Here is a 13,000-nt window from a genome sequence, read left to right on the forward strand (position 1 = left end):
TATTGGCTTACACATCTAAATTACATTTCAAAACTCATTTAATGAGGGCCTACTCAGTACCGAGTGTTATTAATCTTCACAGATCCCTTAAAAATTGATTTATTCTCTCCTTTAACAAGCTGGAATGAAAGTTAGTGAGTTGTATGACTTGCCTCTCTGACCATAAGACAAAAACAAAGAAGTCCTGATTTATTGGGCTGTTAGATAAAATCTGGTTTCTTCTGGATCTTTAAATCTGTATTCATAAGCTGCACATATTCAATATGCTAAGGAACAAAGAAAAATGTCAGATGATTTCGACTGTGTGTTTTTATATCCTACTAGATGATTCCATTTCAAATACAACTATCAGAAAAAACAAGACAGTGGGTATTTGTGTTTATTCTTGGTTCTCATTTAGGGAGCTGTGTTTTTAAATGAAACATAATTTTAAATTTATCTCTTCAATCCTCCACTCCTTAAAAATGTATTGCTGCATCTACTAAGAATTTAGGAACACGAATCCTCTTTTGTCAGCCTTCCTTTCTAAGCATACATTGCAAAGAACTGCTAATTTCATTTTCTTTCTGTTTAGTTTCATTTCTTCCTTCTTAGGATTTCTGTTTAAAAAAGCTTTTAGCAGTCTTTGCTCGCATATGGTGCATATGCTTGTGAAATAGGCAAACCAGCTTGAGTAAAGCATGAATAAAAATAAACCACACAGAACCAAACTACAAACTTTTTGGGAGGTCCTCAGTTCTGTTGCCTTTTTTTTTTTTTTTTTTTTTTGCATATGTCAATGATTCCTGTTTGGAACCAGGAATGGAATCCTCTGAAATATCCAAATACAGTAAGAAAGATGGCATTGTTCTCTAGATCAAAGAATTAAATGAGATCTATGAGTTCTGAAAAGTTCTTCATCCTATGAGATTTGCAGGCTCTTTTCCTGAACAAAACCTTCGGTAAAAGATGAAAATTACCGGATATGCTTACTTTAGGATGAACTTGACAGCTTCTTTTTGACATTATTTTATAAAAAGACAGACACTAAACATAGCAGGCCACAGAGTTAAGAGTAAAGCCTCCAAACCCAAATATTTAAAACCTAGCTACTCAAGAAGCCACAGAAATAAAGTGTAGTTTTCTAGTGAAATCCCTTTGGCATTATCTTCCTGCTGAATGTTTTCAAAACACACTGAGCAGTCTATATCCCTAAGGATTACTTTTCTCTAGTTGATTTATATGTTTACACATGTTTAACTACTCACTGTATTGTCTGTTAAAGAGAAAATTCATACCATGCATATGGGTCTGGGTCCAGGTGGCTTACCAGACTGGTTCAAGATGTGGGTGCGGGGCTTTAGGGTCCGGATGGCATTTCAGCCTATGTTCAAAAAGGGAGGGAAATGAACAAAAGAAAGGAGGAGATAATTTATGCTGAGTGACTTCCCTGCTCTAAACTTGCCAATGCAGTTTTGGAGGTCTTACAACATCTTTGCTCTTTGCTGCTTGGATAAGAATCAATCAGGAAGCCAATGGAGGAATATTAGGTATGTACAAAGCAGGTAGGAAACACAGGGCACCTGGAGCTTGTTGTCTGTTTACAATTTTGATGGTGTGAAAAGACAAGAATTTAATAATACAAAAGTTATCCATATGAGTGTAAGAGCACCTAAAGCTGGATAGTTTATAAAGAAAATACAATTATATCTTACTGTTTTGGAGACTGGGAAGTCCAAAGTTGAGAGGTGCATCTTGTGACAGCCTTCTTGCTGGTGGAAACTCATTGCAAAGTCCCAAGGTAATGCCAGGCAGCACATGGTGAGGGAACTGAGCATACTAACATGCCAATTCAGGTCGCTCCTCCTCTTTCTATAAAGCCACTATTTTCCCTCTCGTGCTAACCTATTAATTTATTAGCCCATTAATTCATGAAAGGATTAGCTCATTCATGAGGACAGAAACCTCACCACCTAACTGCCTCTCAACACTGCCACACTGGGGATGAAATTTCAACGTGAGTTTTTGAGGGGATATTTGAAGCATAGCAATGAGAGATGTCACCTTGTTAATTATTACTTTATAGTTATAGACATGATAGAGCCTTCAAAGAGGAAATGGGAAATTACCTGTCAGTGAAGGGGCTTTCAATTTAAGAGGATGAGGGGCAACGAAGTCATGCCAAGGCCTGAGAACAGTGTAAATAATTGGGGGGAAAACACAAGTTGCACGCTGAGTATGGCAGGATGACAACTATCACTTGAATTCTGGTTGATCTAGTACAGGAAATTCAAACTCAGATTCCTCATAGGGTGAAAACGCAATGGAAATGAGAAGAGCAAGCTGCAGAGTATACTTTACCACTTTTTAAAAATTTTACTTATTCTTAAAGAAGGTGAAATGTTCTTCACTTCCACAAGAAAAACACCTCTTTCCTTTTCTTTCTCTGCTTCCTCTCCTCTCTGCAATGTAGGCTTACAGTATCATTTCTCCCTTAAAACAAACAAAGAAACAAAGCCAAAAGTAGCAGGGTAGACATATAGATAGACTATAATTGATACTTGACCTCCCATCATGAGGCAATATTAGGCACAAGGAACCAGCCTGCCTGGGCTCCTTCTCTGTCTACGGGAGCAGCTGCTAGCGTTTCTGAAACACTGTGCAAGCCAAACAATGCACATCTATAGGCAAGAATAGCCTCATCAGCCACCAGGGCGCAACTTCTGAAGTAGATGAGAAGGGTGCCATATGATTGCAAAGATAAGAACTTTTAGGAAGTTAAAGGAATTAGACTTCAGGTTCAGTATGTGGTTCAAGATCCAGGCTCCTACACAGAGCCCAGATTTGATTCATTTGGTAAATGCTAAATCCATTCTATTTGCATAGCATGTTCTCTAAAGCATTTTCAATTGGAACTGATTTTGTATTTGAGACTGAAAGAAGAACGTATTCTGGCAAGCTGATGTTTCCGTCTGCGTGGAGCTGCCTTTCCAAGGGGTTGACAAACACCCATCGTGGCCCTTTAGCATTTTTCTATGTGCTGAATGGGCCTCAGGAGCATAGATCACTTTTATTGCAGCATGCAATATGTTTGATAATAAACTTTTAAGCTCTATTTATTGGGCTACATATACAAAACCATTACTTTCTTGGCTGACACCCATACCTTATCTAATGGGAAAGATAAAGAGTGATTTCACTAAGAAACTTTAAAGAGCATTTGATACTTGGAAGAAAAGAGTAATCAAATCACCTAATATTTATTTTCTCCTGTGTGCCTGGCATTATAATATTGATTGATACTGCCTTCTACCCGTCCCATACATAAGCATGTTGTTTCTTAGTGTGTATGGTGAGCTTTAAATAATTGTTTCCTTGGCGTTAGAGAAACACGTTTTACTGCCTGAGTAGAAACTATCTGATATTGCAGGAGATTTCAGAAGGACAGTGAAAGGAGAAAACAACAACAACAACAACAACAAAAAAAACCTTTGATATTGCAACATTTGAAGCTGACTGATGATTACTAGATAATTTATGAGCAATTGGCCTCATGTAAATATAGATCTGGCAAATAGGGAGTAAATTTTAATGCTAGATGGGAGGTAAAATGCGTATAATGCCTCATCATTTTCAATATATTTTTTACCTTCACTAGATTATTTGATATATGACATAACACCGAGAACCCTGGTGAGAAACTGGTGTGTGTGTGTGTCTGTACATCTGTGTGTGTGTGTGTGTGTGTCTGTGTGTGTGTACAAAGATAGATTCAGGAATTATTATCTCCATCTCACAAATGGGGTCATTTAGCTGAGTTTGAATGATGAATGTGCAATTCAACAGCTAGTTAGTAGCAGAACTGAACCTCCTGACTTCCCTGTGATTTCTATCACACTAATACATATTTGTGCTTCTCCAGTATTCATTAGCTGCATGTTGCATTGTGTCATTATGTATCTGCCAATGGTTTACATAGAATTATACACATTCCCTTGCCAATCTAAAATGATCTTTACAGACTAATACCCTTGTCAAAGTGATGGGTTCAAGATGTACAGAGACAATGAAGTGAAGACGAAGGTTTTTGTTGTTTGATTGTAGTGGGAGTCGTGTTCTCTCTCATTCAGAAAATGAGAAATGAGAGAGCATCTGTTCCTGGTAGCTATTTGCAGCCACCTTGAAGCCACACATGGTCTGCTTTGCAATGAAACTGCACCCTTGCAGGCTGAAAAAATATTGCCATTGAGAACAACAGGCTAAGTACATATGTAAACCGGATCAAGCTTTGCATGGCCTTTTTTTTTTTTTTTTCCTTTTTAATTCAATCTCTTAAGAAGGGAAATTAATTCTTTTTTAACATAAGCCAACTTGGGTTGTGGTTTCTATTATTCATGACCAAAATAACCCTAAGTGTTACACAAAAGCTACATCTGCAGAAACCAAATTTCACACCCTTGCTTTGTTTAGAGAAAACCTTTAGACTGAATAAGATATATCTGCAACCCTTATGGGTAACTTTAGTTAGGAAATTCCCAAATATTTTTGAAACCTCAATGCAGAAAGAAGAAACACATGCGTGTGAAAGTGTTTTTGGGCTGGGCACGTTGGCTCATGCTTCTAATCCCAGCACTTTGGGAGGCCGAGGCACGTGGATTATCTGAGGTCAGGAGTTCGAGACCAGCCTAACCAACATGGTGAAACTCTGTCTCTAATAAAAATACAAAAAATTAGCCGGGTGTGGTGATGGGTGCCTATAATCCCAGCTACTCGGGAGACTGAGGCAGGAGAATTGCTTGAATCTGGGAGGCGGAGGTTGCAGTGAGCCGAGATTGCACCACTGCACTCCAGCCTGGTGACAGAGCAAGACTCTGTCTCAAAAAAAAAATGGATTCTAGGTTAAAGAAGTAGTTTGGGTTCATGTATCAGATTGCGTGGAACATCAAATTGGAGAGGGAGACATTTTCTTTGCTGCTTCTCATAGCCAGCACTGGTCTCACTCCAGGAGTCTGAATTTTGTGAGCAATGAGACTCAGTGCCCTTGGCACAGACACTGGCTCACTATGTGGCATCATATGCCAGGGCGAAGGTGAGACTCTTACAAGTGACTTGAGAGCAGGTGCCATCAGTGCAGGGAGGTGGGCGGGGCCACTGGCAGTTGAATATAAATTATATTAAAACTTTGACATGGGAGAGTAGTAGACATATTTTGTTGTGAGCATTAATTGTTTTTGGTGCGTTTTTTGTGAGGGGTTGTCAGAATTGTGAAGGACTTAAGATGTTACTTTGCTTGCAAGCTAAGAAGTTAGTATAGCACAGCTTTTTGAAAGCTTGCAGAAGTCATTAGACTGCAGAGTAAAAGACAAAGGAGTTTATTACTAACAGCAAAACAATCATGAGTACCAATTCACTTTGCTCCCAAATCCCATAAGGACAATGTAGAGGAGTCTACAGAGACACCACCCACACAATGGGTTAGCATCATTTATGAGTAATTCTGACCTTAGGGGACCCAAGTGTTTTATACAGAGCAGTAAACACAACTGCCTTCCGTCCTGGAGGTACACAGTACTTCTATCATGTAAGGCTGTTTGGTATCCAAACATCCCTGAAAATTTAGTCCAAAGCAAAAACAGAGTTAGTGTCTTTGATGGTTAATTTTAAGTGCCAACTTGACTGGATTAAAAGATACCTGATAACCGGTAAAGTATTATTCCTGGGTGTGTCTGTGAGGGCATTTCTGGAGGAGATTGGCCTATGAGTGGGTGGACTTAGTATGAAAGATCAGCCCTCAATGTGGGGGCACTATCCAATCAGCAGGGGTCCTGGAGAGAATAAAAAGCAGAGGAAAGGCAAATTTGCTCTTTATTCTGAAGCTGGGTCACCCTCTTCTCCTTCCCATGGACACTAGGACTCCAGATTCTCCAGTCTTCGGACTCTGAAACCTGCACCAGCAATTGCCAAGAGGTCTTGAGCCTTTGGCCTCAGACTGAGAGTTACACCATTGGCTTCCTTGGTTGTGAGGCATTTGGAGTTGGAATGAACCATGTCACTGGATTCCCTGGGTCCCCACCTTACAGACTGGGACTCCTTATTCCAGCTTATGATGGGATTCCTTAACCTCCATAATCACATGAGCCAATTCCTCTAATAAATCCCCTTTATCATCTATCTATCTATCTATCTATCTATCTATCTATCTATCTATCCATCCATCCATTCTGTTAGTTCTGTGTCTTTGAAGAATCCTGACTAATACAATGTTTCTGCCTGACATATATGTAGAGTTTCATGGGGAGACTCACAGAGCACTGTCTCCCAGAAGGACATCACAATATTGTTTGGGAATTCCACATTGAATTGGTGGATATTAAAATCTTACAGTATGGACATTAATAAATAACATGCTCATTATAATTCAAAGTATAAAATAAATATTTATTAATCTATACTGATATAAATGAATGAGTAAATTTATACATGGAGGAAAGAAAACAAATCTCCCATATAGAAGAATTACAAATAATTTATGTAAATACTCTGTCTTCAAAGAGTGGCAGAGTAATTCTGTTCTCTGTAAGTGTAGGCTAAACACAGTGACTTCCTTCCAAAGTATACAAAAATTAGAGTGGGGTAGAAGAAGAAAAGAAAATTCACAGTAGAGAAAAAGGACAAACCCTACATAATTTAGGTGATAAAGTCCAACAACAGTCATATCATGTTGCTAGTATGTATTCTGAATATGATATGATGGCAATGGCATTTTATCTCTGAGGTCTTTCTCCAAATAACCCACAATCTCAGTCTTATCATGAGAAAAACATGAGAAAAATTCCAGTGTGGAGTATTGTACAAAATGCTTGCCATTACCCCTCAAAACACTCAAAATCCTTAATGTGGTTTGGCTCTGTGTTCTCACCCAAATCTCATGTCAAATTGTAATTCCCATGTGTTAGAGAAGGGGCCTGGTAGGAGGTGATTTAATTATGGGGCCAACACCCACCCTTGCTGTTCTCTTGATGGTGAGTTTTCATGAGAACTGTTTGTTTGAAAAGTGTGTGGCATGTCCCCCTTCTCTCTCTCTCTCCTGCTGCCAGGAGAAGGTGCTTACTTCCCCTTTGCCCTTCTACCACGATAGTAAGTTTCCTGAGGCTTCCCCAGCCATACCTCCTGTACAGCCTACAGAACTGTGAGTCAAACCTCTTTTCTTTATAAACTACTCAGTCTCAGGTAGTTCTTTATAACAATGTGAGAACATACTAATATAGTCCTCAAAAACAACAACAAAAAAAGTCTGTGAAATTGCCATAGCCAAGAAGAACATAAGTAGACATGACTACAAAATATAATCTGGTATTTTGGCTGAGAACCTGGAACAGAAAAATACATTAGGTTAGAGTAAAGAAAATTACAAAAACAAAAACAAACAAACAAACAAACAAAAAACAAAAGATGCTCCTTGACTTTCAATGGGTTATTTTCTGATAAACCCATCTTTGTTGAAAATGTTGTAAGTCTAAAATGCATTTAATACATCTAACCTACCAAACGCTTTAGCTTAGCTTAGCCTATCTTAAACATGCTCAAAACACTTACATTAGCTTACTATTAGGCAAAATCATCTCACACAAAGCCGATTTCATAATGGATTTTTTGAATATCTCATGTGATTTATTAAATACTGCACTGAAAGTAAAAAACAGAATGGTTATATAGGCACTCAAAGTATGATTTGTACTGAATGTAAATCACTTTTGCACCATCATAAAGTGAAAAACATCTAAGACAAAACATAGCAAGTCAGGAACTATCCACATGAGAGTTTGTTAATACATTAATGCCACCTATTAATTGTAGCAAATGTAGTATAACAAAATGTTAATCATGTGGGAAATTGGCTGCAGACTATATGGAAACTCTCTGTAGTAGTTCCTCAATTTTTCTAAAAATGTAAAACTGTTCTGAAAAATGAAATATATTGAAAAATAATGAGCCCTCCTATGTCTCAGCAATTCTATTTCTAGGTATATAATAAATATAAATACGTACATATATTCATACAATAAATGTACAGCAATGTTTATAGCATTACTGTTCTTAAAAGCTTCAAATTGGAAATAATCCTAAAATCTTTAAATTGTATAATGAATATATGTACTGTATTATAGTTACAGTGAAACTCTATGCACCAATACGAATGAATAGACTACAGCTACACACAACATAGATAAACCTAACAAACTATGCAAATAAAACTTCTTTTAAAAGTGCATACTACGATTTTATTTATATAAAATCAAAACTACTACAGCTAACCTGTAGCATTATAAGACAGGAGAGTGTGCTTACCCTTGCGGGGAGGTGACTGGGTCAGAACATAGGGGTCTTGTGTCTTCAGGTGCTGGTAATGTTCTCTTCTTTGATCTGGGTGCTGGTTACAAGAGTGTTCACTTTATGAATTTCAATACAAGTTTGTTTTAAAAAATGTTTGTGCCTGTAATTTCAGCACTTTGGGAGGCTGAGGCAGGCGGATCATGAGGTCAGGAGATTGAGACCATCCTGGCTAATACGGTGAAACCCCATCTCTACTAAAACTACAAAAAATTAGCTGGGCATGGTGGCAGGCACCTGTAGTCCCAGCTACTCGGGAGGTTGAGGCAGGAGAATCACTTGAACCCGAGAGGTGGAGGATGCTGTGAGCCGAGATCGTGTCACTGTACTCCAGCCTGGGCAACAGAGCGAGACTCCGTCTCAAAAAAAAAAAAAAAAAAAAAAAAAAAAAAAAAATTTGCATAACATTCACAGGATGTTGAAGCATTGTTATACCCAGTACATGATGAATACTGAAGTATTCATGAATGCCCTGGCATGAGATGCTTTTAGACCAGGTGTCTCTAACTCCAGGTGTCTCCACAGACCTATTTGGAACTGTTAGCAACTGGGTCTCATAGCATAAGATGAGTGGTGGACAAGTGAAAGAAGCTTTATCTGTATTTATGGCAGCTCCCCAGCACTCGCGTTACCACCTGAACTCCACCTCCTGTCAGATCAACGATGGCATTAGATCTCATAGGAATGCAAACCCTATTTATTGTTAACCATGCATGTGAGGGATCTAGGTTGTGTGCTCCTTATGCGACTTAATGCTCCCGTCACTGTCTCTCATCGCCCTTAGATAAGACTGTATTAGTCTGTTCTCATGCTGCTAATAAAGACATACCCGAGACTGGGTAATTTACAAAGGAAAGAGATGTATTTAATTGACTCGCAGTTCAGCATAGATGGGGAGACCTCAGGAAACCTGCAGTCGTGGTGGAAGGGGAAACAAATATGTCCTTCTTCACAAGGCAGCAGCAAAAAGAAGTGCAGAGCAAAGGTGGAGAGAAGCCCCTTATAACGCCATCAGATTTTGTGAGAACTCACTCACTATCACAAGAACAGCATGGAGATAGCTGCCCCCATGATTCAGTTACCTCCTACCAGGTCCCTCCCATGACACGTTTGGATTATGGGAACTACAATTCAGGAAAAGATTTGGGTGGGGACACAGCCAAACTATATCAGGGACCATATCGTTTCAGGTAAACAAGCTCAGGGCTCCCACCGATTCCACATTGTGGTGAGTTGTATAATTATTTCACTATATAGTACAATGTCATAATAATAGCAATTAAGCACAAAATAAATGTAATGTGCTTGAATCATCCTGAAACACTCCCCTTGCCCCTCTGGTCTGTGGAAAAATTGTCTTCCATGAAACTGGTCCCTGGTGCCAAGAAGGTTGGGTACCACTGTTTTAGACAACTAAATTCTCCAATGACATGTCATAAAGTAAAAGATCACAGATCAAGAAAATAAAACACAAACAAAAGAAGGAAAGCCTTGGCAATAACATGGGGTGTGTCACTGTGTTTTTGGAATTGAAATCCTATTTTTAGCTTTAATTCTCTAAAATAAGGGGTGGAATATGAAAGCAAATACAATAACAGAAAGAAGTGACAAATAATTATAGCTACTGACACAGGGTTGAATAGGCTTAGATAGTGAATGAATATGTTATGTCTTCCTTACAAGAGAAAAATAACAGCATAGGACTATCTCCTCTCAAAAATGTAAGAAGATCCCCTTGTAAAAACAACCAACTGGTATATTGCCATCAATCAATCCATGTGCCTTTATTTTTATCATACTTGTAATAAGAGAACAAGCATTTATTCAGAGAGGTAGTATGAAACATAAACTGTAAGGCAAGATTGTCTGAAAGATTGCCTTAAATCCTGGCCCCATTATTTAGTAGCTGTGTGGCCTTGGGCACGTGCCTTACTTCTTCCTAAAGAACTAATAATACCTTTTCAATAATGTGTTTATGAGGATTAAATGTAAGCTTTTTTTATATTAGCCAAGATCATATATCAAGTCCTGCAAATTAATTCATTAAATCATAGAACACACATACAAGGAAGTCATTTTTACCTCTAACTTACAGCAGAAGAAACTGAGACTTAGAGTCCTTAAGTGATTTGCCTAAGGTCACTCAGCTTTTAAATAGTGGAACAGAATTTCAAATTCAAATGCATACCCTTCCCCTTCCCAGGCTTCTCAACCCACCCAAAATGCTTTCATCCACTAAATTAGGTTCTTTCATTCAGGATATAAATCAGTCTGTCATTTTAAAGATCTCTGAAACCATCATTAGGTTGTTCTTTTGAGAACATATCTCCTATTGTTTTTGAGAGGTTGTATATGTTAGCTCATTTAATTCCTTATTCAGGTAAATGAAATCTATTATTTTTCATCTTCTCCTCGCTGTAGTGATGAGAACCAATGATCATTATCTACAATATAAAAGGCTTTTTGTTATGTGAAGAGCGGTTATTAATTTTAGAGAAGATAACAAACTAAGTCTAAAATTTCTCATATACTAGAGCAAATTAAAGGGCCTTTGGCCATACAATCTCATTCTCCATGAATGGTCTCTGACATCTCTGCATCTCATTTTGTAAATCTTCCAAATAATTAGTCACCTTATTATATTTACCCAGGGATAATCTTGAAGAGACACCAATTACATATTTATAAAATACATTCTGACTATTGGGTGAATTTGCTTTGACAGCGTAGTGCCTTTTTCCCTTGCATCTTTTTATTCTAGTTGCCACAGACATATGGAACTTTAAGAAGTATGCTGAAATTTGGATTTTTGTTTTACTTGCTGATTTTGACAAAAAAAAGAGCAAGCAAACAAACAAAAAAAATGAAATGAACAACAAACCCCTTGTGCCTTTCTTTTAAGGAAAAAAGAGAGGCTGAAATTACAAAATGCCATGATCAAAGTCAATTTCTAAGCTCAGATTTTGACACAATAATTTTACAGAAAAATCACTTGAGTGCATGAATTTCCATTGTTATATATTTAGAACTAATCAAGAAAAATTTAATCTTTTTTATTTTGCACATATATAAGTAAATTCCATACATTGATATCAATATACCAGAGTCTTTTTTTGTTGCTGTTAATTTACCTTATAAGATGACTGACATTTCTATCATTATGTTGATAGTACAATATGGAATTAAGCTTAACTACTGACCCCTTGTTTCAGAATGTTTGTACTGCTATTGTTATTTAAATATTAGAGGTCTAGAATGTTTATAATAAATCCTGAATATCTCCAGTCAGGAGGGGTGCTTGCTACTGCTACATGGAAAGTCGTTCAGGACTCAACCTATTAACAATGCAGGCTCTCAGTTGGAACCCTTATACTTAGGAGTGGTGGAGAATCAGAGGCAGATCTAGTCTTAAAAAAACTGCAAAACAGCTTAGAGTCAGTTCTAACCTTGAGCTAATTAAGGTTATCTGCCCTTATTCCAACTGATCTACAAGAAATAAGATGAATCCTAATAGAAAAAGGTAACAACATTCTGAGATTCTACAAGTAATACTATATGTAATATTTGGCATTCAATAAAAAGTTACTAGGGATATAAAAGATAAAGCCAAGAGGGGAAAAAAAAGACAGATGACCTAGTTATTGGAGTTATCAAATACAGACTTTAAAGTCACTTAATTAATATCTTCAAGAAAATAAATACACAATGGATATGTTTTCCCTAGAGAATTAAAATTCAGTGAAAGAGAATCATATTGGATGTCTAAATCTAAAATAATTGACTGGTTAACATTCAAAATTTAATACATGAGTTGAATGATAACTTTCAGATATTATTAGACAAACAGAAGATGAGGCAGTTGAATATTTATAGCCTGAAGCATAGAGAGCAGAAAAGGTAATAGCTATGTAAAAGGACACAATAGATAATATGGGGTTTGTAAAAAATATGTAATATATTTGTAATTGCAGTTCCAGATATGTAGGAGAGAAAAAATGAGAGGCAGAAGCAATATTTGAAAAAAAAGATTTTCCAAAACTGAAGACATTAACTTACAAATTTATTAATTTATAAATTCTGTTTTAAAACCCAACCAGATTAAATATGAAAATATTCACACCCAAAGGCATTAGAGAAATACTGCTGACTTCCAATGTCAAGTAACCATTGCCTCAAATCAGTACCAATCTGACATGTAACATTTCAGTAGAAACAGTAAAGAGAAGAGAGTAGAATTAATCTTATTAAACAAGTCAGTGGGATTATCAGTATTATTAATCTCTAAGATGATGCAATAAAATAATTTTAAAGTGGCAACAAAATAAATATATTTTTAGATGTAAAAACAATTGTCATCAGTGTAATTACACTAATGCAAATACTAAAAGTTTTTTTAATCAGGCAAATAAAAATGATCTGAGATAGAAAAATAGTAAGGCATGAGGGAATAAAAAGCAATGATAAAGGTAAATGTGTGAGCATATATGAGTATCCCTATACGGGACAACAACAGCAGAATAATAACATTGGTAATAATTATAATAATTATGAGGTGGTGAAGGAGGATGTCTTATAAACTATATATTGTGGGCCTTTGTGTGTGGAAATTAATAAACTGATTTTAACGTAT

Source organism: Piliocolobus tephrosceles, chromosome 6, assembly GCF_002776525.5.
Source record: "Piliocolobus tephrosceles isolate RC106 chromosome 6, ASM277652v3, whole genome shotgun sequence".
In the NCBI taxonomy this organism is placed as follows: Eukaryota; Metazoa; Chordata; class Mammalia; order Primates; family Cercopithecidae; genus Piliocolobus; species Piliocolobus tephrosceles.